This window comes from Ornithorhynchus anatinus, chromosome 14, assembly GCF_004115215.2.
Source record: "Ornithorhynchus anatinus isolate Pmale09 chromosome 14, mOrnAna1.pri.v4, whole genome shotgun sequence".
NCBI lineage: Eukaryota > Metazoa > Chordata > Mammalia > Monotremata > Ornithorhynchidae > Ornithorhynchus > Ornithorhynchus anatinus.
Genome location: NC_041741.1, coordinates 5,160,345 through 5,184,750, shown reverse-complemented (window position 1 = coordinate 5,184,750; position 24,406 = coordinate 5,160,345). Strand labels below are relative to the sequence as shown.

General features: G+C 42.1%; 1 long non-coding RNA gene across 1 annotated transcript in view; it reads right to left on the bottom strand.

The window, feature by feature from the left end:
- LOC120638820 overlaps positions 1 to 24,406 on the bottom strand; it is a 273,112-nt gene that overhangs the window by 52,245 nt on the left and 196,461 nt on the right. The window contains exon 4 of the long non-coding RNA XR_005660799.1: positions 21,430 to 21,596. This is a non-coding gene — a long non-coding RNA (uncharacterized LOC120638820). The remainder of the gene's footprint in view (positions 1 to 21,429; positions 21,597 to 24,406) is intronic.

Here is a 24,406-nt window from a genome sequence, read left to right as displayed (position 1 = left end):
GAATTATCCTCATCAGCTGAGTAAACTGAATTTTTTTCATTAGCAATGACCAGGGTCTGAATCAGAAGCAGGAAGCACTCCTCTGAAAACCTCAGGGTTCCTTCAGTTATTACAAGGTTTTGTTTTAATTAAGTAAAGTTCCCCCATGGATAGTAAAGCTGAGAGGTTATGAATGATTTAGCAGGAATCTGGCACCTTTATAAGAAGGAACTTGTTAGGACTTAAGAAAACTGTCCAAGAATATTTTCACACCTCCCACAATAAGAGATTCCTTTTTTCAAGCAGTACTATGAGTAGGAGAGTATAAAATATTTATTCAATTAGATGACTTCTGCATAATCTATGCCCATATGAAGTTAATGGCTCATTTGGAATAACAGTGACTACTAAACATCTAGACTGTAAGCCCAGCGTGGGCAGAGGATGTCTCTCGTCATTGCTGAACTGTACTTTCCAAGTGCTCAGTACAGTGCTCTGAACACAGTAAGCGCTCAGTAAATACAACTGAATGAATTTATCTTAATCCATCCTTCAGTTTAACTAGGAGAAGGGATAACCTTGTAGATGTCAGAAATCTGAGTTTAATTCCCCGGTCCACCACAGACTAACTGTGGGACCCTTTATATATATATATAGTACATTACGCACTTACTATGTCCAAACACTGTTCTAATCGCTGGGGTAGGTACAAGTTAATTAGGTCAGACACAGTCCCTGTCCCACATAGGGCTCACAGTCTAAATAGGAGGGAAAACAGGTATCAAATTCCCATTTTACAGTTGAGGAGAATGTGGCACAGTTATGTGACTTGCCCAAGGTCACACGGCAAGCAATTGGCAGAGGCAGGATGAGAACCCAGATCCTCTCACTTCCAGGCCTGTGCTCTTTCCACTAAGCCATGCTGTTTCTCCCATTTCCATCTAAACTGAGTATAATTTAGACTCGTCCCATCTGTGGCATGGGAAAAGGTGGATCTGAGTCCGCACCAGTGAAGATGGCACCAGAGACAACATCCCTAACCCGCTCAAGCAAATCATACTTCCCCAGGCTCAGATGTGTGTGCTCATAGCTTGATCCAAAAAGCTGAATGCCAACCCCTTGGAGAAGGAAGAAGCATGTAAAAACTGTGCCCTATTGTTATCTGAGCAAGGAACCCCATCTGCCTCTACCAATGTAACCAGCAAAGCGGAGCCTCTTCAGGATTCGATCTACCAGCCAGCCAGTCTTTTAAGACTTGGTGTGCTGCCAAAACATGACATTGGGCTGTTCTGATGAGAATGACTCCAGGTTCAAGGGACTCCTTGCAGCAAAGCAATCAATGCGATACCAACACCTTGCAAACCTCTCTCATCTTGACAAAAGGGATGCTTGTATGGACAGGAAGTATGTCTTTTGTACCATTATACTTCCCCAAGCCCTTTGTGCTCTGAACTGTACTCAGCGGGTACTAAATAAATATTGTTGCTGCCAATCAATAGTAGATACTATATGAGCAATGAATGATGGAATGAACAAACTGAAAAGGGACAAGGAGGGGCAAGTAGATTTATCCTCTCAAATGTTCTTACTCCCATAATCTTCTTTTTATGGTATTTGTTAAGCTCTTACTATGTGCCAGGCACTGTTCTAAGAACCGGGGTAGATACAAGCTAATCAGTTTAGACACTGTCCATGTTCCACATGGGGATTACAGTCTTATTCCCCATTTTACCCATAAGGTAACTGAGGCACAGAGAAGTTAAGTGACTTGTCCAAGGTCACAGCAGACAAGTGGCAGAGCTGGGATTAGAACCTAGGTCCTTCTGACTCCCAGGCCTGTGTGCTATCAACTAGGCCATGCTGCTTCTCAAGATGAGCAAACAATACCATGACAGTAAGCACAGCCAACATTCAGGTTGCTGCTGCTCTTTGCAGGTCTTTCTGGGATAAACAAACTTCTAGAGATTTTACTGGAGTCCCCTTCGTGATTAGACATAGCCCCTGGCTAGACAGCTCTGGGTCTTAGTTAACACAGTAGCCTCCTGTTCTATCAGCAGGTTGGAGAACAAAACTTTACTGTAAATGGTATTTTAATTTTCCCCAGCAGTACACAGAGCAAATCTTAACACCCCCCGCCCCCCATTTTTTATGTATTCTCACAAATTTGCTTCACATCCTTTCACTTAAATCACACATCCTAAAAATCTAACTACAACATGAGGCTGCAAGTCGTTCATATAAAAAGGTTAGTCACTAGGTATTGAAGCCTCAAAGGCCTACTAGAATCGTATCTCCTTCAGGAAGCCTTTCCTGACTCTCTCATCTCCCACACTACTTCCCTCCCTTCTGCATTACCTATGCATTTGAGTCCTCACCCTCTAAACACTTAGGGACTTTTGGCCCACCTCTTTTCCCAACCCCTCCTCTGTTCATATCTTCCCCTGCCCATAATCTATTTTAGTGTCTGTCTCCTTTGCCAGATTGTATGCTTGCTCTTTAAAGGCAGAGATCGACCAACTCTCGCATACTCTTTCAAGTGGTTAGTACAACACAGTGCCCAAAGTACTTAATAAATGCTATTGACTGATGATTATGGCTACAATACATGCATAAGTTCAGCTCTAGAAAGAGATCTAGATTAGATGTGATGACCTGCTAGTGGAACGGGCAGCCAATCAGTTCCAGGTGACTCTATCCCTAAAGATCTTTAAGATCAGCCAAACAGTGCTTGGGGCAGGATGGTTTCGGTAGCTTCCATCCCTTCTGAAGACTGGACAATGGACAAAATATCAGAAGAGTTCCCTCTATTTAGACTTCAAGCTGCCCGTTCAAAGCTGACAGCAGCACCAAGTGTCACACAGACTTTGAACCAATCAGAATATAGACAGAAAGTCACGTGGCTCAAAAACGGCCAAATTAAGCAACAATTCTGCAGAGCAGGGGAGAAGGCTGGGATGGGATGAAGTGGGGTATCACCTACATGCTGAGAAAGGAGCACTCTTTGGCCAGTTGAGTTTACCCAAAATCACTGCGATAATAAAAGGCTTCAGTTGATATTGATATCAATCTGCAGCCTTCTTTTGGTACTAGATTCACCTCTAAAATCACACAGACTGCATCACTCTTTCTCTAGCTGAATCTATGGGGAGAACAAAACTATCATAAATTTAAAGGATTTTAAATGGCATTCTAGTGACTACTGCTCAGGATACTGTTGGTCTATTTGAAACGCCTCTCAATGCTCAGAGTACAGTAACCTTTCTAACATCAGAGTTAGAGTTGAGTTGCAAGAGTTGCATTTTTGGTGAATCCCACACGAAAGAAAAATCCCTTGGGAGTTCTTCTGCCTTGACCAAAATCCCATCACGTTTTATCCAGACAGATGTGTGATGCTGGAAGAACGCTCCCTAATTCCTCAGCAGCCTTCAATATAAAACACAGAGTGAAAACATGTGCCATGGGAGAATGGACTGCAAATGCAATTAAATGATTCCCATCTAAATGCCTGCCAATGGAAGAGGGAGGTCAGACTTCCAATCGCTATGTTTGTCATCATTATGTTCATTGCAGTTCCACTCTAGAGAGAATCAATTCAGATGATTCGAGTTTGTGTAGGAACAAAACAATCACTGGATTTTAAAAAATATTTAGGTGTATAATATTTCAGAGGATTAGCCCTGGTTGTTTATAGAAAATCTGAACTAACACGTATCTGGCTAAAATTGTTCACTAATTGTGATTTGACCCAATTCTCCTGAGTTCTCCAGTACTGTTCCCCAAAAAGTGAATGTGATTGCTGTAATTTTTCATTAAGGTCACTGTTGCAACTGGTAGTTCAATTTGAAAAAAGGAGTTTGCTCTGAGTTGTCCTGAAAGGTTTCCATTTTAAAGTGTTTTAATTTTAAAGTAGTCAAAGGTTAGATACCATGGATTAGGACTATGCTATATTTTGAAACTTTGCTGGTTCAGGAATAAAAAAGGAGCAGCAAGCCCTTTGGTTGTTTTTTTTTCCCTAGAATTATCCATTAGAGATTGCAGAATGAAGAAATGTAATGTTTTGATGTTGGGATTTTTGCCAGTAAGAATGTTCCTGAAACATCAAAGAAAGGTCAGTATCAGTTGTTTGGGTTACCTCAAGAATTGACTCCTCTTGGGAATGATAAAAAAATCTCAATGCAATATGGGAAGAGAACCCCAAAGTTTCATTACTCCTTACCAAACATACTTTCGCTATTCCCTCTCCAGGCTTCAATCAGACTTATTGAGTGCTTACTGAGTGCAAAGCACTGTACTAAGCACTTGAGAAAGTACAACAGACATGTAGATGTTTTCCCAGCCCACAATGAGCTTACAGCCTAGAGGAGATCAATCTACAGGGATCAGTCAAATCGAGTATTATTTAAAAAAAAAAAAAGTTCACATAAGCCCTTTCCCAAGCCCTACCCTTCATCTTATCCAAAAGTGCTTCACCGCCTAGGGCAAGATCCATCAATCAATCAGTGGTACTTACTGAGCACTTACTATGTGTCGAGCACTGTATTAGTCACTTGGGAGAATACAAGACAATAGAATTTCCCCTCACTCTGCCAGTCTGACACTATAGTGTGTGAAATGGGATCTACACCCAAGGCCAATCAGGAGAATGGCTAGCATAGCTCTCTGGCCCGCTAAGTCCCCCTCACGGTGATAATACCCTGGAGAACAGCTTCAGCACCTCCTCTACCCACCCCAATCAGACTACAGGAAGTCGTTTAGTAATAATAATAATAATGCTGGTATTTGTTAAGTGCTTACTATGTGCAGAGCACTGTTCTAAGCGCTGAGGTAGATACAGGGTAATCAAGTTGTCCCGAGAGGGTCACAGTTAATCCCCATTTTACAGATGAGGGAATTTAGGCCCAGAGAAGTTAAGTGACTTGCCCACAGTCACACAGCTGACAAGTGGTGGAGCCGGGATTCGAACCCATGACCTCTGCCAAGCTTGGGCTCTTTCCACTGAGCCACGCAGTAGTCCTGGTGGGATAAATGGTCATTCAGCCACTGGACAGCTTTGGCTGTGGGAGTAGCCCTCTCCACACACTACCCCTAGCCATGTGCTTGGTTCATCTCTGTTAGCAGCTCTCCTGACATTCTTTCCCCAAGGTACATTTGGAATATGGAAATCCGATACCTACCACTTGGCATTGCAGCTCTGACAAAATACATTATGACTTGCTCTTTCAATCAATGAATGGTATTTATTGAGTACTTACTGTTTGTTCCTTTCCTTTAATCCTAAGAACTGTTGGGGGTAGGAGGTGGGGGGAGGTAGGGGTGGGAGGCAAACTTTCCAGCTTGTCTGATCTGATTTGTTTCTGCCAGTTTTTCATTTCTCTGAACAGGCCCATGTCCACTTGCCGTCCACTTGCCATCCACTTCATCCGGAAGCAACGTGGCTCAGTGGAAAGTGCCTGGGCTTCGGAGTCAGAGGTCATGGGCTCGACTCCCGGCTCTGCCATTTGTCAGCTGTGTGACTGTGGGCAAGTCACTTAACTTCTCTGTGCCTCAGTTCCCTCATCTGTAAAATGGGGATTAACTGTGAGCCTCACGTGGGACAACCTGATTACCCTGTATCTACCCCGGCGCTTAGAACAGTTCTCTGCACATAGTAAGCGCTTAACAAATACAAATACCAATATTATAATTATTTCCAGGCTATATTGTTTCTGTTAATGATGAATGAATTCCTAAAGTAGGATAATTGGGGGTGATATTTGATGGTTTGTTTTGAGCACTAAGATAGCTGCAGTTAGGTATCATTGTCAACACAATGTCAGAGGGAGAGGAAGAAGAGAAACGGAGTGGCCTAGTGGAAACATTATGGGCCTGGGAGTCAGAAGACCTGGGTTCTAATCCTGACTCTGCCACTTGTCTGCTGTGTGACCCTAGATAAGTCACTTAAATTATCTGTGCCTCAGGTAACTCATCTGTTAAATGGAGATTAAGACAGTGAGCCCTCTGTGGGACAGGGACTGGGTCCAAACTGATTAGCTTGTATCTACTCCAGTGCTAAGTATACATAGTAAGCGCTTAACAAATACCAATTTAAAAAAAGAGGAAAAGGGAGAGGGAGATGGAGAAGAGAGGAGAAAGAAAAAGAGAAGAATGGGAGAAGGAAAGAGAGTGAGCAAAAGAGTGAGAGAAGGAAGGTGTCAAAATGTCTGAGACTGAATAGTTATTTTTAAACCTAGCTTCCTTTTCCCTATTTTCAGCAATTCGACCTTCAGCTCTGTGGAGACTAGCTCAGACCCTGGTGGAGAAACTGACCAGGACCTTATTTGCGGGCAGCTGACTTCTGGGGGTTTTTTGGCCATGAAAATAGATGTTGAAAGGATTAAGTGCTGAGAAAGATCTTAAAATACTTCTTATAAAAATGCAGTTTTATTTCTGCTGACCCACGCTTTCAGGAAGGGGTTGCCCAAGGCAGAGAGAGCAACTCCAGGGCCATCTGAGCTGCAGGGACTCCTCAGAGCTCAGCTGCCATTTGGCCTTTGGCCTCCTGAGATATTGCAATTCTTGAAAGGGGAACCACCATTTTGGATTTTTAAAGTTTGCCCCTATTTTTATCTAAAGTTTGATTTTAAAACCATCCCCCTACCAGCATTCCTACAAGTGGAGACCATAATAACAATTCTCTAATCTTATAAGGTCTTTTCTTAATTAAAATAAATAGCATGCTTCTAGTGGTGTAATGAACTGAGGCAAATTAAACTAAGGTGGGGGATAATCTAATATTCTTCATTATGTATAGCAACAGCAGAGTCTCAGGGGCAGTCCTTGAGTTTGTCTTCGTACTTTCTCATCTATCATTTCCCTGTTGTCGCACCTTGGGCACTGAAGCACTTTCAGGATTTCCACCCACAGAAACACCTTCTCCCTCAGCTCACTCTAAGGATACATCTTACAGAGGAGCCTATTATCGGCAAAGAATAAATGTAGCAGAGCTGCTGGAACTGAAGTTTGGCTATTTAGTGTCCTATAAACCAGAGTAGCAAAAATTAAGCCACTCTCCCTGTGACAGCAAAATGTGTACTATGAGCCCCAAAGGGGACAGGGACTGTGTCTGACCTGATTGTCTTAATAATAATAATAATTGTGTGTTAAGTGCTATCTTCCAGGCACTGTACTAAGCACTGGAGTGGATACAAGCAAATCAGGTGGGGCACAGTCCCCATCCTGGATGGGGCTCACAGTCTCAATTACCCAGTTTACAGATGAGGTAAGTGAGGCCCAGAGAAGTGAAGTGGTTTGCCCAAGGCCACACAACAGACAAGTGTGACCCATGACCTTTTGACTCCCAGGCCCGTGCTCTATCCACTATACTGTTTACCTCAATGCCTACTACAGTGCTGGGCACACAATAAGCACTTAAATACCACAGGTATCATTATCATCTCCTGGGAAGAGTAATCAAATAAATTGCCCTCCAGAACCTTAATCAACAAGGGAATCATTTTAGAAATTCTCAGGTTTAAGTGCAGTAAATGGCATGCTTATTAATAAACTGGCTCAGGTAATAGGCTTACCCCCTGCAGCACCTTAACAATCAGGTAGCTAGCTCTGAATAAAGCTGTACTTGGAAAATCAAATGCGGCTGTTGATTTCCACCTCATTTCCTTTCTCAGACATCCTGTCATGTGCCGGTCAGGCACTGTCATGTGCCGGTTAATTCTTTCGACTGCTTCATAAAAGCGCCATTTCGTGCTCAGAGGTAATAGTTAACAAAGGCAAACTTGGGATAGGAACAAAGGACTCTGGATGAATTAATGTACCTTTCAAAGCACCTAACACTCTCCAAAAGACACTTACTAACCTGACAGTTTCTGGTCCAATGAATGCTAAACTCTGACTCTCAGAGATACCCATTCAAGGTTTTAATGGTGGGGGAGAGGAAAAAGCACTGAATCTTCATTTCCCCAAGCAAAACTAACTGATTTCTCCTCTAACCTTATACTTCAGAACAGGCATCTGAATTCAGTTCAAGCCCAGCTCTCATTTGGATGGCCTTGCTCGTGGACACCATTTGGGCAACCTTAATGGCTATTCGCAACTTGGCTTACTGGATGGAAGATGGAACTGAGTCAGGAGACCCCATTCCTAATTCCACTGGCTTGCTGGGCGACCTTTGGCACCTCTCTTTGCTACCTCCTTGTGAGCAGGGAACATGTCCACCAATTCTGCTATATTGTACTCTCCCAAGAGCTTAGTGCAGTGTTCTGCACAAAGTAAGCACTCAAATAAACGCCATTAATTGACTGATGAAGCATCGTCATGTCTAAAAGGGGGATAAGACACATTCTTTCTCTAACTCTTTAGTTGTGGGTCCTGTGGAACTGTGGCGGATTAATCTGATGATCTCGTACCTATCGGAGCACTCAGCACAGCCAATGCCAATCCCCCATTCTTACAGAAATGGAAGCTATTTTGAGTGAATATTTTCTAAATTTTGTAGTCTCCCTGCAAATTATTTACCTCTATCCCCTCGAGATAACTCATTAGAACGATGATGTGGGAATTCTGGAAAGTCGGGCTTAAATGCGTTGCATATTTTCAGCACTGACAGAGTAAATCAGTCAATGGCATTTATTGAGCACTTACTATGTGCCAAACATTGTACTAAGCACTTGGGAGAGTACAACAGAATTAGCAGATATGTTCTCCGCCTACGACGAGTTTACAGTCTAGAGTCCGAGTAGTATCCTCAAGTGTCCTGCTAATTGACCTACCCAAGGAGTATTTTCACAGTGACAATTTCAGTTTATCTGGCAGTGGAAAATTATAATTTGTCTTTTAATAGATGGCAAATATGAGTCAGTCCTGGAGTACCCTGCAGATCTAGCCGTTCCTTGGTTCCAAGTTGATCTCAATAATTAAAAGATAAAAGCAGAAGTAACCAGATCCTACCTCATACAACTGGAATTCGACAAATAGCTTCTAAATAGAGTCTTTATCTCCTAACCAAAAGATTGAACGTATTATAATTATCTTTTATTTCTCTTTAAAAAAAAATCCACAGATCTCTACAATCAGCTCATTTTTATGAATTTCAATTGTATTTTAAATTTCTCCCTTAAAAATACAGATATGAACAGTGATTGCTGGTTACCCTTTCCTGAGGATAAATGAGCCTCTCAGAATAACAGGATTGCTGGGCGCCCATTAAATTCAGAGTTAACCACAGAATGGTTTCTATGGGAACCAAACGATAAAAATTGGCCTCTTCCTAGTTCACAGAGGTTCTGTGAAGGTGAGGGCAGGTGTCAGATTTTTCCAGTCCGCTCAGTTACTCCTCTGGAATGCTGGGTGATTTGGCTCTTTGGAATATCTGACTTCCTGGTATAGTATATACAGGGGGAGATCCATTATTACTATCCTGATATATTATTATACAATATTTCAATTTACCTCAAAATCCTGTTCCCCAGGAAGGATGTAGCCAAAGATGCAGTGATAAAGAAGGTGAAAATTGCATCGAAAAGTTCAGTTTTTTTCCTGGGGAAGTCTTGTCTGATAGAGCATGGGGACAAGACAGAATTGGGAGTCAAGACTGTGGTTCTAGCCCTGGTTCTGCCACATCTCTGCTATGTGACATTGGGCAAGTCGCTTTTCTTCTGGACTTCTGTTTCCTATTGTAAAATGGGGATTAAATACCTGTTCTCCCTCCCACTTATAGATGAGCCCTGTGTGGCACAGGACTGTGTCTAATATGATTGGACTTTTAGCACTGTGCTTGACACACTGTAAGCACTGAACAAATGTCACGATTCTTCTTATTCTTATTATTCCCTGGGCCTCATTTTCCTCATCTGTAAAATGGGGATTAAAGATCTATTCTTCCTCCCTCTTAGACTGTGCTACCAAGTGGGCCAAGACCCTGATTGCATTATATCTACCTCAGGGCTTGACACACAGTCAGTGCTTAAGAAATACCACCATTTTTATTATTAATAATGTCATGGCAATCAACCTCAAGCCAACCTGAAGTTCTATGGAACTGTGAGGCTCTCCACTATGTGTTAATCAGAGAAGTTTAATGGTTCTGAGGATCCGTAAGGTTCAGTCTCAGAACAAAATGATAATAATGATGGCATCTGTTCAATGCTTACTATGTGCAAGGCACCATACTAAGCACTTTGGTAGACACAAGCAAATCGAGTTGGACACAGTCCCAGTCCCATGTGGGGCTCACGGTCTCAATCCCCATTTTATAGATGAGCTAACTGAGGCACAGAGAAGTGAAGTGACTTGCCCAAGGTCACACAGCAGACAAAGTCATTCATTCAATCGTATATACTGAGCATTTACTATGTGCAGAGCACTGAACTAAGCGCTTGGGAGAGTACAGTTGGGCAACAGAGAGAGACCATCCCCACCCAACAACGGGCTCACAGTCTAGAAGGGGGAGACAGACATCAAAACAAAACAAGTAGGCAGGCACCAACAGCATCAAAATAAATAGGATTATAGATATTTACACATCATTAATAAATAGAATAATAAATATGTACAAATATACACAAGGGTGTGGGGCGAAATGGTGGAGCTGGGATTAGAATGCATGACCTTCTGACTCCCAGGCCCGTTATATCTGTACTGAAAGACATATTCAGGTACCAGACCCCACCACAGTGCAGCTGGGGTTTGCCCAAGTCATAGATCCCACAGAGGGGCAACATGGGCTCCCTCTAGACTGTAAACTCGTTGTGGGCAGAGATAATAATAATAATGTTGGTATTTGTTAAGCGCTTACTATGTGCTGAGCACTTTTCATCATGTCTCCAAATTCTGTTACATCCAACTCTGTTATATTGTACTCTCCCAAGAACAGTGCTCTGCACACACTGAGCACTCAATAAATACGATTGATCGGAAAGGCGAAAAAGGACTGGAAATCATGAGACTTGGGCTTTGCCACTGGCCTGCTGGGGAACCTTGACCAAGTCAATCCACATCTCTGTGGCTCAGTGATCACGGCTCTGCCACTTGTCAACTGTGTGACTTTGGGCCAGACACTTAACTTCTCTGGGCCTCAGTTACCTCATCTAGAAAATGGGGGTTGAGACTGTGAGCCCCACATGGGACAGGGGCTGTGTCCAACCCAATCTGCTTGTATCCACTCCAGCACTTAGTACAGTGCCTGGCACACAGTTAAGCGCTTAACAAAAACCATAATCATTATTATTAACTGTCAAATGGGCATAAGACACTCAGTCCCTCTACATCTTAAGCTGTGAGCTCCTAGTGGAATAGTAATTGTGACCAATTTGATTATTTCGTACTGACCCCAGCTCGTGGCAGAATGTTTGGCATAAAATAAGATCTTAGTAAATACCAGTACTAACTGCTAACTTCAGAGATAGAGAAAGGAGAGTCAGGAACTCCAAGACAAAGCGTTTCCCTGGCTTCTTTTACCTGACAGAGAAATTAAAAATCAAGCTTCACTTGATCAAACCTTGTAACAATACATAGCACTGCACCAAGACACTGTAAGCTGGCACTATCAGAGAGACTCTAAAACATTAACTGCCAGAAAAAATAACCCAAAATTAGAAATAAGAGGATTTTTTTTGTGGCCAGTAAATTCCAGACGGGTAACACATTATTTGATTCAATTAACATCTATTATATTGAAAAATAATTGAGCCCCATAGCTTTTGTGGATGGAACTTTCAATTGCAACATTACAATTTTCCAGTGGCCCACTCGCTACTAATCTGGTTAAGCAGCAATTATAGTAATAAGCAGAAGGAAAAAAACTTACCATGTGAGCGAGTGCTCTTTCATTGCATCTAGCTGAGCCACGTTTAACTGAAACGGCTCTTCCAAGTGGAGATTCAGGTAACAGTGAAGCTAAAGGATCACTTTGTTCCCATTTCTGAGCTTTTCAACATAGGCAGGGTCATTTATTACATTTCTGAAGGGCACCTAATAGCAGGTCAATTTTAATAAATTAATTTGAACAGATGACTGAGTTCTAGCTTTACAGAAAGCGAGTAAGAGAAACTAGGCTATCAGCCCATTAGGCAAAAGGCTTAGAGATGAACAGCTTGGCAAATAGCCAACATCTAGAGAAACCAATCGGGACCCTCAATATACCTCCCTGATTTCCTACTACAACCCAACCCACACACTTCACTCCTTTAATGCCAACTTACATCTGAACTTCAGTCTTGTCTACCTCCCCACCGACTTCCGAATTCTCTCCCACAGCCTTCCCTTTAGCTAGAACATCCTCCCTCTTCATATCAGAAAGACATGACTCTCCTCACCTTCAAAACCTTATTAAAAGCACATCTTCCCCCACTAAGTCCTCATTTCCTCTTCTCCCACTCCCTTCTGTATCCCCCTTTGTCTTTTGCACTTGAATTTTCACCCTTTTTTCATCCATCCCCCTCTCAGAGCCACAGCACTTATGAACATATCCATAATTTATCTTAATGTCTTGGTCGCTCTCTGGATTGTATATGCTCATTTTGGGCAGGAAACGTGTCTTCCAAATCTGGTATGTTGTACTCTCCCAAGCACTTAGTACAGTGCTGTGCACACAGTAAGCACTCAATAAATATGATCAATTGATTCGATTGAATCAGCCAACCAACAGGTACTCTTGAAAAAACAAAATGCGGTTTCCCGCTGTACCTCTCTTGAAACTCTCCCATCTCCAAATACTTGCTCAATCCATCTTCTCTGCTGAAAATTTCCCCCCGACTTCAAATCCACCAGTCCACAGCTCTTCCCAAGCCCTCCTAAGACCTCACCTCCTCCCAGGAAGTCTTTCCCAAGTAATTCCTTAAATCACATCAACACAACTGCTACACTTAGCCTTCGGCACTTAATCATAGCTGCATATTCTATTATATTCTCTTATTTTTTCAACTATAGTATCCTGATATTCTTGTTATTATCTGTTACAATCTTCATCTTCCTCCTGCCCCACTATTCATAAATAACTCGGTTCTGCCTGTCTTCCCTCGGTAGATTATAAGCACATTGATGGCAGCTTGTCTTGCTTCCTTATAATATCTGTCTACCCCTCTAGCCGTAAGCTCGTTGTCTGTCAGGGAATGTGTCTATTGTTATATTCTACTCTCCCAATCGCTTAGTACAGTGCTCTGCATACACAGTAAGCACTCAACAGATACAATTGACTGGCTGACTCTGTTCAGGACTGAGAGGGGCTTGTCAGTGGGTTTCGGACTGTCTTCCGATTCCCCTGCAGAGGGTTCCTAAGTTGTTTTGTGGTCTGTCTCCCTCCTTTTAGACTGGGAGTCCATTGTAGGGATTGTCTGTATTGGTTGCGAAATTGCACTTTCCAAGGACTTAATACAGTGTTCTGCACACAGTAAGTGCTCAATAAATACGATTCAATGAATGAATGAACCCTGAAACAGCGCAGGTGGGTGCTTTCTGGGGATTTTCACCTGTCATTCCAAGTTAGCAAGATACAGACCAATTTCCTTGGGGCACACATTAACCCATAGGAATCCGGCCGAAGGATGCCACTTTTCAAGTCAACTCCACTGAGCTCTGGATCTGATGAACCGATCATCTGTCACCCGAGCTAGGAAAAAGTTGAGAGTGACAGCCCCATGGGTCATAACAAGGGAAGGTTCTCAGACAAATTATACCTGCTACTATTTCCGTCGGCTTTTCGGCGACGAGTAGGTACCGTCCAACTGCAAACTATAAAAAGCTTTGCATTATTTAAAAGCCACAAATTATTTTCACTTTTGGAGGAGAAACACTTGTACGCTAGTCCTCTGATGTAAAAGCTATTCACACAGCTTCACTGGGTATGGTATTAAATTGTAATGGAAAATGCATTTTGCATTTAAAATCTCTACCTGACATATAAGGGCTTTGATCACAATGGAAGGGTGAACATTTCTGATCACTAGCTAAGCTCCTTCACAGCAACAATTTGTTCAGGGAAGGTTCATCCACAGTCAATCAATCGATGGTATTTATCGAGTGCCTACTGTTTGCAGAGTACTATACAAAGCTCTTGAGAAATATTAATGATGATTGTGCTATTTAGCATCTGCACTTACTATGGGCCAAGCACTAAGCACTGGGACAGATACAAGATCACCAGGTCCCGCATGGAGTTCACAGTCCAAATAGGAGAACAGGTACTGAATCTCCATTTTCCAGATGAAAGACACAGAGAAGGTAAATAACTTGCCCAAGATCACACAGCAGATAGGTGGCAGAGCTGGGATGACTCTCATTGCCATGCTCTTTCCACTAAGCTACGCTGCTAGTGCTTGTACAATACAATGCAGTCGGTAAACACATTCCCTGCCCACAGTGAACTTATCGTTTAAAGAGGGAGTTCATTGAGGCACAAAGGTGGGAAAGATGCACTGGTGAAAGAAAGTCAACACATCTAATACTGCTCTGTTTCCCCAGAATCCCTGCGTCATTTAGAAATTGAACCCCTTTTTCTTCATGGGATATCCTCCTTGAGCCACATCAATCCCTTCGAAGAACAAAGTGAAAGAATTCCACCACAGCCTTCAGATCTCAATGGACCCAAAAAGAGATCTCTTTTGCCCTGAGACCTGAAGATGGTCTCGTCTTGAGGTTAAAAAAATACGATTCGTTTGAGAGCAGCTTAATCTCTCATTTGACCTCACAGAACATCAGATCAGTGTGAAGCAAACCTTCTGAGGTTTGATGAGTGTGTTTGGTGAAGAATCCGCTGTCACCGTCAAACTTGAGAAGCAGTGTGGAATAATAGAAAGAGCAGAGGACTGGCAGTCAGAGAACTGGGAGTCAGAGAACCTGTGTTCTAATCTTGGTGCCGCCACTTGTCTGTTGTGTGACCTTGGGAAAGTCACAACTTCTCTGTCCCTCAGTTACCTCATCTGAAAATGGGAATTAAGATTGTATGCCCCTTGTGGGACAGGTACTGTGTTCAATCTGATTAGTCCGTATCTACCCTAGCGCTTAGTACAATGCCTGGCACATAGCACTCAACAAATGCCTGGCACTCAACAAAGCCATGGGGAGAAAAAAAGCAACTTCATCTGAGCCTTTTGATCCGGGGAACCGACATTCCTAATTTTAGGAGATCAGGGAGAATGAAAGCAGGCCCTTGCTTCTTAGTTCACGTGAGCCTGGAATTCCATATGGAAGAGTTATGCTCCTGGTCTCCTCATCTCCCACCCCACGGACATTTCTTGGTCCCATTCTGGACCCGGGCACAGAGAGTCAGTTCAACCACAGCTTGTGTTTTCACTATGCATTTTGATTGATTGATTTGTAGAGCGTTATTAAGAAGGGAGGAATAGGCTTGTCTGATTCTCCTCACGTAACAGAAAAGCTGAATTAAGGTAAACACAGCTTCAGTGCTGGGAGATTGACTTCCAACCAGGAACTTCATTGTTTGTGATCCTTGGTCAACTTTTCAGTTGATGAATACAAAACTACATAGACCTCTCTGAATCTATTTAGCCAAGGATGTGAAATGAACTCTTAAAGGTCAAAAAGTGTCGTCTTTGTATTTTCAGCAAAGCCTAATATAGTCAGTTCTGCACATATATTCTCTATGTCTTTTGGGTAGAATGCGATAGGGGAATTAAGGAATGTTCTACCAATACATATCGATCTGAATAGAGCACGGTGCAATGTTGGAAGAAATGGTTATACATGTTTGACTTCCATCCAGGGGTGCACTAAGCATTTGGGAGAGTACAGGTGCCTTTAGAGTCCTCTAGCAAATGCTTAGCTCAGTGCCCTGAACATAGTAAGCATTCAATAAATACCACTGATTAAAGTACCTTTAGTGCCCTAAAGCCAATAGTAAGGAATTTCTGGGAAAGCTTCATAAGTTAAGGCCTGCCCATTTTTCTTTTCCAGGTTTGTGGAGGCAAAAGGCAGAATTTCCACATAAAGACCTCTGAAGCATTTACCCTCATTCATTCTTGAATTATCAGAGCCATAAAACTTGATTCTTAGGCTACACCAATCAGATACTGCCTCCACAGAAACCAAAAGGCCAAAAGAGAAATAAGGGAAGTCAAAAAGCCCAGAACCAACACGGTGGGCCCGGGGCATAGTCCAATTGTGTCCAGCAAGTTGGTCAGTCAAAACCTGAGCTGCAGCACCCCAGCCCACAGTGCCTTCTGCCCACGGCCATAGACCTCATCTACATCAGATCCTGCAAAGCTCTAGGAAAAGAGAGGGGACACAGCAGGTAAGGGCGAAGTAATATAAGCACTTAGTACAGTGCTTTGCACACAGTAATCGCTCAATAAATTCGATTGAATTGAATGAATGACCATGAGGTCCAATCTTCCCAGCCAAAGGTGAACTCTTATTCAGGAAGACATAGGAGGCAGGTTGTAAAGCCAGGCGGGGTAGCTGAGTGAAGTGGCATGATGCCGTCAGGTGGGCTAAAACAGCAAGTTTTCCCCTCAGTGTTTTGGCTAGAATCGGCAGCAGCATTAAGTCACATCCTCCTGATCATTTTCTTCAGTTTGAAGCAGCGTGGTGTAGTGGATAGAGCACAGGCCTGGGAGTCAGAAGGTCGTGGGTTCTAATTCGGGCTCCTCCACTTGTCTGTGTGACCTTGGGTAAGTCACTTCACTTTTCTGTGCCTCAGTTACCTGATCTATAAAATGGGGATGAAAACTGTGAGCCCCAGATGGGACAGGGACTGTCTCTAACTAGATTTGCTTTTACCCACCTCAGCGCTTAGTACAGTGCCTGGCACACAGTACACACTTAATACCACAATTATTATTAATACAATTACTAATAATAATTACAACTTACTATGGGCTAAGCACTGGGGTAGAAACATGGTTATGAGATTGGACACAGTCCCTGTTCCATTTCAGGGGTTCTCACAATCTATCATCCCCATTTTACAGATGGGAAAACTGAGACCCAGAGAGGTTAACTGACTTGCCCAGCATCACACAATAGGTCAGTGGGGGAGATACTTCTTGAACAGAGATGTCTTGACTCTTATTCCTGCCCTCTTTACACTAGGCCACACTGTACCCTGGTGTCAGAAAAACACAGGGGGAGGAAAGTTCAGTAATGCCATGTGAGTTTTCCTTAAAGCGGGGTGTGGTATCAAGTCAATTTTGCTATGTCAGGTAGTCTCCAAAACAAATTCGGCCACCACAATTTTCAATGACCCCACCCACAATTAGCACTCTTCTTCCTATTGCTTTCCAATTCAGTATGGAAAAAAACATCTGCTTCTATCCTACGTGCTCCAAGTTCCCCTTGAAAAATTCCCTTAAAAATCAAACCAAAAGGAGAAACAAGAAGTACTTTAAACTTCTCTTGTCTCTGCTGGCAGATATTAAGACTGTGAGCCCCTTGTGAGACAGAGACTGTGTCCATCCTGATAAACTTTTATCTAGCCCAGTGCTTAGAACAGTGCTTTGCACATAGTAAGTGCTTAACAAGTACCATAATTATTATTCTTACTGCCCAAATCTTATAAATTACCAGAAAAAGGCTTTGCTTGCTTTCATAATTGGATTAGCCTTCAGAACAAACAAAAGAAAGAGAGCAAATGTTGCTGTGGACATTTTAGAGGTTTAGTGACAGAATAAATTCTGGGTTTAGTAAAATGTCTGTATCTAAGGATTCTAAACAAACCTATAGAATCGGTTTACCTCGTCATCTTGGATACACATAAGATTTTGTTTTGAAGTTTTTTCTACAAAACTCATCTAGTTAAAATGTTCTGTAGATACAAAATTATAGTAAAATCTAAAAAATATGGCATTCCCTTATTTCCAGTGAACTCTCCTTCATTCCTCCTTTGCCCTTTTTACAGCTCCCTCTCTGTTCTCAGACCTGCCCTTAGGCAATTCCACATTCCTGCTTTCCCATAAAACGTTAATTCCAAGAGCAAGTTCTAACCGAAATTCATGGTCCATGATTTTAAAGCCATCATATAAATTTCTCTATTCATTAAAAACTCCATTTTTGAGTCACCCAATTCCTCACACAAAACTTCCAAATGTCTCTGGCTGCAAATGAAATCTGCCTTCTCCACAGAGGCCAGAGTCACAAGTACGCATAGTTCCAGGAAATCCTGCTTCAAATTTCTGTCTCCCCAGCCTTTGGAGCAGGTTTAATCCTCTTAATATTGATTTGCTTTATCACCCTAATGATTGGCGGAATGAGTTTCATGGAGCTATATGGCAATTATCTGGAATTCCATTTTTCCAATATCTGCGATTCATCTTCCAATGGAAAGCAAAAGGCATGAAAACAAACACACAGCAAGCATGGTGTAGTGGATAGAGCTTGGAACTGGGAGGCAGAAAGTCATTGGTTCTAATCCCAGCTCTGCCACTTGTCTGCTGTGTGACCTTGAACAAGTCAATTCACTTCTCTTGGCCTCAGTTACCTCATCTGTAAAAAAGGGATTGAGGCTGTGAGACCCAGGCGGGACAGGGACTGTGTCCAACCTGATTTGCTTGTATCCACCCCAGCACTTCGTACAGTAATCTCTTAATAAATACCACAATTATTATTATCATCATCATCAAACAATGCTTCCAACCCTGATTGGATTCCAGAAATTATCCTCAGCCTGCATACACAGAGCTTCTGGTTAGATTATAAAAAATAATAGCTGAAAAGTCGGCAAAATATTCATTAGCCCCATCTGATTTATTCATTTAGTGACACTTATTGAGGACCCACAAGATGGACAGAACTTTACCGGACATTGGGAAGAGTCAAGTAGAAGACACCAGGTCTGTTTTCAAGGACTTTACAAGATAATGGATCTACTCTCATTCGCGGAAAATAATTATTAGAAAAATGTGTGTAAATATTTCATATAAAATAGGTAATCATAATACAGTGATGCCCCTTAGGCAGGACAGGCACTGGAATTTCAGAATCCAGCTACACTCATTGATAAAAATTCACAATCCAAGAAATATTTTTTTTCACGCAAGCGGTTACATGCACTCCGACTACAGTGCAGATTCTTAAAATGGGGGGGTGAGGAAGATTATTAAGAATATGGTGAGAGAAAGCGGCAAGAATTTTTAAATGTTGGTATTTGTTAAGCGCTTACTATGTGCCGAGCACTGTTCTAAGCGCTGGGGTAAACACAGGGGAATCAGGTTGTCCCACGTGGGGCTCACAGTCTTAATCCCCATTTTACAGATGAGGGAACTGAGGCCCAGAGAAGTGAAGTGACTTGCCCACAGTCACACAGCTGACAAGTGGCAGAGCTGGGATTCGAACTCATGAGCCCTGACTCCAAAGCCCGTGCTCTTTCCACTGCGCCACGCTGCTTCGTTGTAGCAGTGGTACCTTAATCAATTCACAATCATTTAATAATCACCCTTTAAACGCAATAAATGGAAAACTTTACAGAGTTGAATTTTAAACCAAGAGTTCATTTGACCTCCTTATCCTAGAGTTTTTACTTTAATCGGTAACCTGATCAGGAAAAGTCATCCTCTTTTTTTTTTTTTTTACTATTAATTTGGCCACAGCCTCATTATTTCCAGTTAAAATCACTAATCACTTATATAAATCAGCTCACCCTCATTCCAAGTAGAGCCTAAATGGTACTTTCATCTGCTTTTTGGTGATTCTCTCTCTCCCTTCTGTCATTGGTCAGCAGTCTGCCCCCCTTCTAATCACCCTGAAAAAAGGATCCCAGATTTAATTACTTTGATCCTGTCTCACTCCTACATTGGTGATTAGTTCCTGCAATTGTATTCTCTTCTCTGTCAAGTCGTCTTCAGCATAATCAATCAAGTTCCTTTCTGAGAAGCTACTCGGAATTTCTTCCTTTACATAGTATGGGAAGGATACCTGTGGCCTTGGCACCTTCCATTTATTCATTTAATCATATTTACTGCTTACTATGTGCAGAGCACTATACTAAGCGCTTGGAAAGTACAATTCAGCAATAAAGAGGGACAATCCCTTCCCACACCGGGCTTACAGTCTAGAATTCTAGATCATTCATTCAGTCATATTTATTGAGACCTTACTGTGTACAGAGTACTGTACTAAGCGCTTGATTAGCATTCCCTCTGGATACATAGTCCGACCACTCGTCTCTAAACCTACGATTTGTTTGGAGCACTGATTTTTAATCTCTCTATTTCACCACATCATTCGTCAACTGCAAATTAGGTATGCTGAAGATTCTAATAAAGCAACTATACACCAACCCTAGTCCCAGTTCTGCCACTGGCCTGCTGGGTGACTTCTGGCAAACCCCAGCTTCACCACTTGCTTGCTGTGTGATCTTGGGCAAGTCACTTAACTGCTCTGTGACTCAGTTACCTCATCTGTAAAATGGGGATTAAGCCTGTGAGCCCCACGGGGGAAATGGACTGTGTCCAACTTGATTAGCTTGTATCTACCACAGTGCCTGGTACATACTAAACCTTTAACAGAAAATTTACTTAGCCACCCTGAGCCTCAGTTTCCCTGCCAGCCAGCCTTTTAAATCGTGAATGCTGTTTGGTACAAAGCAGAAACTTCTATCCCAGGGCTTAACATCAATACTGTGGTACACCGATCTTAAAATCCCAAGCCATTCAGTACAGTGCATTAAACTCTGAGGGTGCGCAATAAATGCTGTCATTAGTGCTCAGTAAATGTTATCGGAGAAGCAATGTGGCTAAGTGGATAGAGCATGGGCCTGGCAGTCAGAAGGACCTGGCTTCTAATCCTGGCTCTGCCCCATGTCTGCTGTGTGACCTTGGGTAAGTCAATTCATTTCTCTGGGCCTCGGTTCCCTCATCTGCAAAATGGGAATTAAGAATGTGAGCCCCATGTGGGACAGGGACTGTGTCCAACCTGACTAACATATCTACCCCAGCACTTAGAACAAGGTAAGTGCTTAACAAGTATCATAATAATAATCATTATTATTATTACCATAATGATGATCCTTATTGTACAGTAACCAGAAAGGAGCGCTACATAAGGTGTCAAAAGACCTGGATCGTTGTTCTGGCTGCCACTGGAAAAATGGTTTTGGGACTTACTGCAATTATCTTCCGATTATCTTTCCCCCAATGCTTTACATACCACTGAAACTGTGGCTGGCACAGCAGGAATTTTGGTTAGGGGTTTGGGGAAACGTCACTACTGTGGTGGAGAAATGTCTGTCGTGTGTTTGCTCTTTTAATAATGGCTCTACATGGCCAGCCCATCTTTGGCTATATGGAGTCAACTCTGAATATCAGGTCTTTGCAGAAAACATCAACCATAAACAATCCCTTAAGGTGAATAGCCACAAAGTTACCAGTGGCCTAGTGTCTACTCCCTATTCTACCTTAGTAAAACAAACACTAGAGCAACTCCCCTTGGGAGGCTTGAATCAGGCACCCCCTGATAGGTTATCTACTACCAGAAACTACCAGAACCACCGGAAAATTTCATTCTCACCCCATACTTGACGGAACAGCACATATCCAGCATGCGAGGTTACGGTCCTGCTCAGACATGTCAGATCGAAAAAGCCATCTTGTTTCCTACTTCTGGTTTTCAAGTTCTCTTCCAGCTGTTGTGTTTGCAGGGAGCGGTGGATAATTCGTCGTCTATCAGGATCAAGCCTAGATTAGAAAGAAGGAGAAAATGTCATTTTCAGGGCACAACAACTAGGCTTGCTTTCTTTTCTCTTAAGAAGTGATTCGCTTTTGAATAGAATAATGTCAGTGGAGTGGAACAAGAATACCTCAAATAGTTCCCATCAACATTCTGGCGGTTCGTGCCATGCATACTGGGAGATATAAAGAAACACATGCACATTTTCACAGACAAATAGCGAATGGGAATCAATCCAAATGATCCCAGGAAAAGCCACATGAGATACTATTGCAATTATGTAATTAAGTTGGCACATCTCGCTTGCGATTTCAGCAGTTACATTAGACATGCCAAAGATCTTCTGCAGTAGTTTATTATTTGATTGCAGGTGTAACGAACACCCACACAAACTAAACTGCATGTATACAAATTATATGAATGTCTCAGGACATCCAAGTCGCATAGCACATAATTCACCAGAACTTTAAAAACGTGGCAATAACACTACTCAATTAAATGCCTGATTATTTTATAATGCTTACTTTGAGGAGCTAAGGTGATGTAAGAATGCAGTCTAATTTCATGACATGCTAGGCAAGTTCAGCGCTTAGTACTGAGTGGAAGAATAAGCCCCCTCCATTAACTGTTGGGAGACAGGGGGATGGGGTCAGGAGGGGACTGAATGGAAGCATACCTTTCCACAAATCAATGATAAAGTGACAAAGCAAATTCCAATTATCTGTTACAGAATTTTTTTTTTTTACAGTCTCCAAGAAAAAAATAAATGGGAGTAGAAAAAGCACCTCTAAATTTGTTTCACCACATTAATAAAATGAAAGCGACATGCCATTGTCCAACTGCATCTTAAATCTGAACATCTGAACGGAGCTCCGCTCCTGTTTTATATTACACAAATAAGTTCCTATCAAGCAGGGAGAGAACACAATTTAGACTGCACTATATTGTGATGAATCCCACTTCTGAAAGGATGAATTGCAGAGGGTTAGATTAAAGGACGCAATTAAATTCCTGGGCGATCATATTGGCTGCATATGTCCCTTTCTGATATTCATTGTTTCAAGTGTTTTGGGGTTTTTTTTTGCATGGTATCATTTTGATGAGCATTAGTATATCTGTGTGCAAGTTTTTTTGAAGATATTCTAAAAGATAATGTACATAAGGATAGTCAAGAAATTTTTATTTGGTCTCTCAGGGGGGTTTTATTGTCTCTGAATTTTTCCTTGTAAGTCCATAATGTACTTTTTCTACAGCAAATGCATAAGAACATAGAGGGCTTTCAAAATATGTATCTGACTAAGTTTTCTACAACATTTAAACAATTTGAAATATTTAGTGATCTCTATTGAATAAAACCATTCACAGGTTTCAGTGGCTTAGTGGTAAGAGCCCGGGCTTGGGAGTCAGAGATCATGGGTTCTAATCCTGGCTCCTTCATATGTCAGCTGTGTGACTTTGAGCAAGTCACTTAACTTCTCTGTGCCTCAGTTTCCTCATCTGTAAAATGGGGATGAAGACTGTGAGCCCCACATGGGATAACCTGATTACCTTGTATCTATCCCAGCACTTAGAACAGTGCTAGGCACATAGTAAGCGCTTAACAAATACCAATATTATTATTTTGACAGTTTAGGATAAAGGGGAAGAAAAAGACATTTCAGCATTCACCTCTGTAGAAATTTAAATTTAAAATAATAAACACAGAATTAAAATACCAGCTTCCTGGGGATTTTATCATGGTGAATACAAGAATCTCACACTATTCAAATAGAGTCACCTATAGATTGGTGGGCATATTGCTAAAATGTAACTTCCTACTAGTACAGAGCTTTGTGGGTGTGATTAATTTAAGCTATGTTAAAAATTCAATCCTAAACGTCCCTTTAATTGTTCATATTGTAAATATTTCAGCAAGAAGGTAGTTGTAAATTATAACAACATACTGTTCTATCCACTGTCAGTCAATCGTACGTACTGAGAGCTTACTGTGTGCACAGCACCGTACTAAGTGCTTGGGATTGTACAATATAACAGACATATCCCCTGCCTACAAAGAGCTTCCAGTCTTGAGGGGGAGAAAGACATTAATATCAATCAATAAATTATGGATACATATGTAAGTGCTATGGGGCTGGGGGGTGGTGACGAATAAAGGGAGCAACTCAAGGTGACACAGAAGGGAGTGGGAAAAGAGGAAAGGAGGGTTTAGTCAGGGAAGGCCTTTTGGAGGTGATGTGCCTTTGAAGGCTTTAAAGTGGGGGAGAGTAATCCTCTGTCAGATATGAGCAGGGAGGGTGTTCCAGGTCAGAGGCAGGACGTGGGTGAGAGATTGACAATGGTGCTTTTATACTAATATTCTCCCCCCAAGTTTCTATTATTTTGAAAGAAGGGAGATGGTCTCCAGTATAAATATATTTTTAAAAACCTAGCCCCTCCTCTTCAGGGAGATTTCAGCTCTATCCTTGAAGTCCTCTCAAGTGGGGAGTTCTTTCTTATAGCTAATCTAGATTTCTCCTGCTGCATTTTCACTCAAGGCTCCCAGGGAGGTGGATGGCTCTAGATGAATCTCTACTTTTAATCCAATGTCAGAACGATCAGCGAGCCATTTAAATTATTCATAAACTGGAGGTTTAGAGGGGACCGAATAGCTGTACTGCTGACTAATCCGTCTCTTCCGATAACCGCAAGGTCCACCGAGATGGTCATTTGAATGGGAAATTAGGATCTGCTAAATGATCCTCTGTTTCTTCCATGCCTGCTGCTGACTTACTTCAACATGAACTAGAGTCACAGTAAGATAGCATGAACTGCTGGAAGA